The 7,349-nt window shown below is 26.9% G+C and overlaps 1 long non-coding RNA gene across 1 annotated transcript; it reads right to left on the bottom strand.

Moving 5' to 3' along the window:
* Positions 1-335: 335 nt before the first annotated feature.
* LOC136089072 (uncharacterized) lies at positions 336-2,964 on the bottom strand. The gene is made up of 2 exons (XR_010642770.1): positions 620-2,964; positions 336-483 (listed from the first exon to the last, which is right to left on the bottom strand). It is a non-coding gene; the product is annotated as an uncharacterized LOC136089072 (long non-coding RNA).
* Positions 2,965-7,349: the final 4,385 nt, after the last annotated feature.

Here is a 7,349-nt window from a genome sequence, read left to right as displayed (position 1 = left end):
AATAAACACTCATCAAGTCTAATAAAACAATTCATGACCAAATTTGAGTTTAAGTTTTTGAATTAACCTCGCTTTTGGTAGTAGAATTATTTTATAGCACTTGAATCTATAGTCTCTTCTCTCAGTAAATAAAGTGTTTGAATATACAAATAGCTAATTGAAATCTTTTGAAAATTTGTTTTTATTCCATTAAAAACTGTTTTATAATCAGTTGGTTTACTGATAGGTTCTTTAAGTAGTAAACTATCTTTGTACATCCAATTGATATCAGATTCATACTCATGCTAAACCAGAAAAACAATTGCTCCACTCAAAATTTTGATAACGTTTACAAATTCTTAATTTATTGAACTAAATTTTTACACCAACTTGATATGAGATTTATATTCCATTCTTTAACCAGCGAGGAAGTATGTAGAGCAGAGGTACTGCAAAGGTAGAACTAACTTCTGGTGATAAACATCGAATGGATATGTAATATATCTATAAAAAAATGTTACATATAATGAAGGACAATACATTTTTTAAATTAAATACATAAACATACAAGATCATACACAACCAACATACCAGTTGCTCTGATCACAAGTTAATATATAAAAGCTAGATTTTTACATACATTTGATGCAAGACTAGTATTCCATTCTTTAACCTGAGCGAAGGTATTGCATAGGTATAAATAACTTTTGAAGATAGGAACAGAATGGGCTCCTACCTACCTTGCATTTTAAATTTTTCTATTTTCTCCATATTTGTTTTATTTTCAGAAGTTAATTGATCAATTTGATTCAGTAGCTCCTGACTGTTATTTAAAGTGAAAAAGTCATCTGGATCTGCTGATTTTTTTTTTTTTTGGTGGAGCTTGCGACAGTTGCATTTTAAAAAATTCTTCATATTCTATAGCTTTAAAATTTTTTTATGTTTCTTTTTTTGGCGTGTTAACTTTAGGCACATTTTATCAAACTCGTCATTACTAGGCATATCAAAATCAATTGGCAAAAGAAAACTCATAAACCTAAATAAATCACCTCTTATTTTAAAGATATTAAAATGGAAATGACATTGTTACTGATCTTATCTGTCCTAATTAATCGCTTAACAAAAGGAAAGTTACACCTATCTTCCTAACCATTTTTCCATCCAATATGTTGTTGTAGAATTTCCCTCTCAGTTGAATACATTGTTATCAAAATAATATTGACTTATTAATACATATAATAAAAACAAATAAAATAATATTAATTAACAAATATATGCATTAGATAAAAGTGGATTTAACAACTTATCTGATATTAGTTTGATAATCCAAAGAGAAAAATTCCGCGTAACTTTGTTTACTTTTATACTTCAAAAATTGACTCGCCGAAACAGTTGTTTGGAGAATATTCGTTAATAAATAGTTTGGGACGTAACGCATAAAGGTTACGTCATCGCAAAAAAACATCAACACAAATGTACGCCTAAAACTAACAAGATTAGTTGTAAAACATGACATTTTTGAAAACATATTTCATAACATAGCTAAAGGCACGTAAAATCATTGTTTTATTTTCATTTGCATAAAAGGTTGAAATTTCATTAACTTACGTCATCCATCAAAAAAGTTACGTTTTGCATTTAAAAACGATCAATTAAAAAATATAAATGCTTTAAAAATAGTCTTTTTGTAAAAAACTCTCTAGGATGACGCAAGAATCTGATAGAATGGACATTTAGGGTTAAGTGTTCCAAATTTCAAATATCAAGCACAAAGCTATGTTATGAAATCTTAGTTGGCCCAACTCATGTTTCCCGGAAAATATGCGAAAATTAGAAAAGTGGTTCTAAATTATTAAAAATATTTTGGCAATATTTATTTTTATACCAATTAATGTAAATATTTATTTAACAAGGAAAGATAGATCTTTTATATTTTTTTAATTGCAAGATGAAAGCATTTATATAAAAAAGTTACTATTAATTTAAAGTTTGTAAATTTTTATACTTTTTATGCGGAAATACTTTTTTTTTTTGATAAACTCATGACGTCACGCTCGATTTTTTATTTAGAGTGAAATAGCCGTGATGCATGACCACGGCAATTTCAAAAATTTTGAAAATTTTTTTTTCTGACTTAATTTCCTCATATAAATGTGTTTATAGAGTCAGAAAATTGCTATGATGTCACATTCTCTGCTATTTTTAGTGTTATGTCATAACTTGTCTCTGCAAAAAGTGAAATATCTCATTTATTTAAAATGATTTACTATTTAATTTTTAAATCAAAAAACAAGTGGCAACATCTTTTTAAAATAAGCTTTAATATAATCTCAATCCGTAAAAGATTTTCCAGACCAAACCATTTCTCGAAAAACAGTAATGAATAATGCATACTTTGTTCCAATTCTATTTTTTTTCTTTCATTGCTAGATACCTTTCTTTCATTTCTAGATATACTTTTTTTGGCAAAAGTATAGTGTTATGTAATGTGACGTTTAAAATTTGACTTTTTATAACTTGACAGTTTACATTTCCATATTTTGTTAAACCAGTTGTAATTGGAATGAAATCATATCTGTCTGTTCGTATTTAAAATCGCAGTTTTCATCTTTAATTTTTTTTTCTACTTTTTTTTTCTATCATGACATTGTCGAACAGTTAAATTAATTTCTGTTTTTAACTTAACCTAACAGTTTTTATGCTGATTGTGTTTATGCTTATGTAGTTCTTCACATTTTGTATTTCACTTTCTTTTTTTGACATTTCATAGGTTTTAAGAGAATACTGTCACAACTTTTTCTTTTAGATTTTGTAAACAAGAATTATTAGAACATTTTCTAACCTAACAAAACAGTTTTCATTTTTATTGTATTTACGTTTATGCGTATTTTGTCTGATTCAATATTTCATAATTTTAGAACGCCATGTTGACACTCTTGATCATGCGAAAGTTGACAAATTAAGGAAAACTATTTTTTAACTGAACACGCTTTGTAGATGATGGCTTGCGGCGCCTGCTTAGAGGACTGACAAACTAAATCTATTTTTTGAATGGAAAGGCGGCAGTCTTATATGAATAATTACGTACTTTATTTTAATACAATTCTATTCAATTTGAAACCTATTAGATTTAAAATTCTTTTTGAAAAAATATCTTTGCTTCAATAATTTAAACTTTATTTTTTTTTTAATATAGTTAAAACACAAGATTCAGACAGGCTGAAAAGTCACACAACTTGTATAAAAGAGCCAGATGCGGATTGCAAGTCACAGACTCTGTTATAAACTTATTTAAAACTTTAATTAGTAATCATTAATCTATTTAAAACAAGAAGAAAAGATTATAATAGATGTTGAAAAATTGAAAAGTGTCACATCTTTTAAAAACTAATTACTAATAATCGATCACTTAAATTACGACTGTATTTTGATTGTTCAAAAAAAATAATATTCAAAACGGCGTCGGTTTTTTTAATCGTAATTTGTTGTTAGTAAGAAGAATTTCATTATAGTGTTGTAAGACAAATATAAATTAAAATTAATTTTTTTTTCATCCAAATAAACGATTATGTTTATACTACTAAGGAATTTATTCAAAGAAGATAGAGAAAAGCTCAGAAAAAATATATTTTTTAAATTCACCTTGAAAAACCACCTTGAAAAAATGATTTTTCAAGGTGAATTTAAAAAAATATATATTTTCTGGATTTTTCATATATGACCAGGAGGATCACTGATTAATGAACTTTATTAATACAACACCCTTAAAGTTTAAGGGTAATGTTTTATTAGAGTTTATTATTCAGTGATCATCACGGTATACAGTAGTATATCATCATATATGAAAAATCCGATTTATGTTTAAAAAAATCTGGTTGAAAAAAAAATCAAACCTTAAAACACTTTGTGAAAATTTAGAAAAAATTTGGCAGGTTGCACTAATTTGTGGTAATAACTTTAAGTTACGAATATTTTAAATTAATCTCTTTATACATTTGTATAAATTAAAAAAGCAGAACTTATATCTAATAAAAAATGACAATCAATAAAATAGCATCTTTTGTTAAAGTATTTAAAAAACTAATTGATTTAAAAAAAAAGATTTAATTGAAATCAATTAGTTTATTAATCACTTTTACAATTTAAAAGATTCTACTCAACATTAATTTTTACAATTACATTTAACTATTGATTAAAAAAAAAAGGTTACAAAAATTAGCTCACCTTAAGATGACTTATGACATTATTTTATTTACTATTATTAAAATAAATATCATTATGAGAGAACTGTAAATAGAGGTAAAGTAATTAAAAAAAAGTAATAAAACAATATGATAACATCAATGAATCAATTGACATACTGTCTTTTTAACTCTGAATAACCTTACTTCGGTTAAGGTGGCCCTGGTGAATTAGCTGTAAAAAATTAAATTTGTTGTCGTAAAATTATCTTTCTCAATAAAAAAAAATAATTATTTTTTGCAAGTTTATTGCATTTCTTGAAAAAAAAAAAATTATAAACTTAAATTATAATACTTCAAAATAAAAAATGACACACCATTTTTAAAAAAATCGAACAAAGCAGCTACTATTTATTATGCGATGTGCTTATAATAACCAATAGATTGGTGGATACATAACTATATAAATAAACATAACATAAGTAACCATAGATTGGATAAATAAACATAAATTGGTCGATAGATGTGCATACATTTTGATACTATGTGTTTAGGCATATTATTAATATAAACTATAAAGTGCTTAAGCGTTGAACCAAGAACTAAATCTTGCGGAACGCCGCCATTAGTCTGGTTCAATTCGGAACAGATGCTTCTTTATGAACAAGGTTCTGGTTCTTCCCCTCGTTTTAATTCGTTCTTCTTCAGAGCATTGTACCCAAGGATGCAACGTTATGGAGAAGAACAAGTTGAGAACTGTTGGAATAAAATCCATTTTAAAATTACCCCTAATCTCATACTATCGAAGCATTTTTAGTAAAACTTTTGTGAGAATTTTTGTTAAATGTGTTAGCAAAATCAAGAAAAAAATTATCAACGAAAAGCTTGCTCTCGTTTTATGTAGATCCACAAACTAATTCAATATTGATGATCCATATTCTTGCCTTTAACTATTTTTCTTCATTATGTTACACGGTACAGAAATGATGAACATCAATTTGTATTTAGTTGGCTGAGTTTTGAAGCCGTTTTTAAGCAATGGGGTTACAATTATTACAAGTTACTCCTTGATCCACAAGCGTTCATACTATTTTGTTTTAAGTAGTATTATTCATTTGTAGTATTATGCAGCGAATTACTCTTGAAATAGTACAATCAACATATTTGTATTTATGCAATCATTTTTTTGTTTCTAATTGTTTACCCTTTCTCGATATGGTATGTTTAAGGTCATTTCTTTAAGCAATTCGTTTACTTATTAAAAAGTCTGTCGATCTGCTCCCAGCTAACACAAAACGTTCAAGTACGTTCGAGGAACGTTACGAACGTTTGAGCACGTTCTATTAACGTTCATAGAACGTTCTTGAACGTTCGCAACGTTCGTTGAACGTTTTTTGTTAGCTGAGCTACTGTTGGTCTGGTAGGTTTTAGGTTCTAGGTTCTACCATCATGTTTGAAGTTCATAAGGTCTGCCAAGGTTGTAATCTACTTACTAATAAGTTATCCTGCTTATAAAACTAAAACACATGCTGTTGCACTACCAGGTGCGATTAGAGTCTTTGCTTACAAACAGATTCTTTGCTTACATATGCTTACAATTTCAATCAGTCTTTGTTTACAGATATTTACAGTTCAAAAGTGTTAGTGATTGACTGCGTTAGCTATCACAGTGAATGAGCATCATTTTCAAGCTTAAAAATAGCATTATCATAAAGCTTAAAAAGTTTTAGTAATACCTATAGTTTTTCAGTGCTTGTGTTAATTTATTTTTGCGTTTGGCCTAACCAATAGTTTTCAAGTTTTGATATTTCGATATTCTTTATTAATAACTCTGCTATTGCTTCATTTCACACAAAAATCTAAGGTCTTTTATTCAAGATCAAAAGATTGTATATTGTATGCCTTTTTTTCTAAAGCAACATTTTTTAATTTTTTTTTTAAATTCAAAACCCGTGTCGCCGGCCCTATTAGTGAAAATCTGGAGGGGTGACACTAAAAGTTTACCGCATTAGGTGACACCAACCCTAGCAACGCCACTGACTTATTATTTGTTGTTATTATCATTATATTTTTTTTACTTTTAATATTTAAACACCTTTTGACATTAGTTTTATTTTTGATTTATCACGTACGTCACTAACTAGATTGCGCATATCTTGTGCGCATGCGCATACCTCCCCTTATTTTGTGTCTGATTCCAAGTTTAGTTTTCCAAAGATGCTACAATTGATTAAGATTTTAAAAAAATTTAAAATGTTTTTAAAAAATATCTTTCTATATATTTTTTTAAATAATTATACAAAGTATTTTTCAGAAAAAATCCTTATCTTTGTATTAAAAGTTTGTTGAGTTTATTTCAAAAACTTTTTCAACTCAAGTAATCATATTATTATCTATCTATTTCTTACTGTTAATCTTATCAATTAATTTGAGTTATTTTATTATTGTTTGATTTGTTGAATGTAACATTATTTATTTAAAAAGTTTTTTATTTTAAGAAATGATATAAAAACTATTGTCATAAATAATTAAAATCAAGTGCATATACATCAATGTTACAATTAAATTAAATATTAAAAATAACACAATAAAAAGCATCTGTAAAAAAAAAAAGAAAAAAAAAAGATAAAAAAGAATAATAACATCTAATTTAAGGAGGGAGAGCTAGTAATTTGTTTATACGTCCACCCTTTACAAACTTGTTGCGCATTTTTTAGAATGACTTAATAAATCAAAATTTGCAAAGTTGTAAAAAAGACTATTTGTATTTTTCTAATTACCCTCGAGATACTGGTAAGGTTTTAAACCTAGATTGTGTAAGGTATTCAAAGGCATTGTGGTATACTTTAATTATTTTTTTCTTATATTTTTTGTTATTTATCTACTCTTTTTAAAGACTAATTAGCAATGATTGTAACTTGTTAATTGTATTACACTAACAGGTGTAATCGAAATGATAAATTAACGCATAGCTGCAAACATATAAAATTTGATTTATTGGGCACCTCCTGCGTTGACGTGTGAAATGAAAATTTTTTTTTTTCCTTTTATTACATTAATCATTTGGTTGCAAGAACAAGTGAGACCCCAAACTTTACGTAGAGTGTCTGACACGCACTGCAATTACAGTGCAAGTGAGACCGCAATACTCTAATTTAATTTTAATAAAACTGGTTTGAATTTTTTTTT

Source organism: Hydra vulgaris, chromosome 12, assembly GCF_038396675.1.
Source record: "Hydra vulgaris chromosome 12, alternate assembly HydraT2T_AEP".
Classification (NCBI taxonomy): domain Eukaryota; kingdom Metazoa; phylum Cnidaria; class Hydrozoa; order Anthoathecata; family Hydridae; genus Hydra; species Hydra vulgaris.
This window is presented reverse-complemented; position numbering and strand designations above follow the sequence as displayed.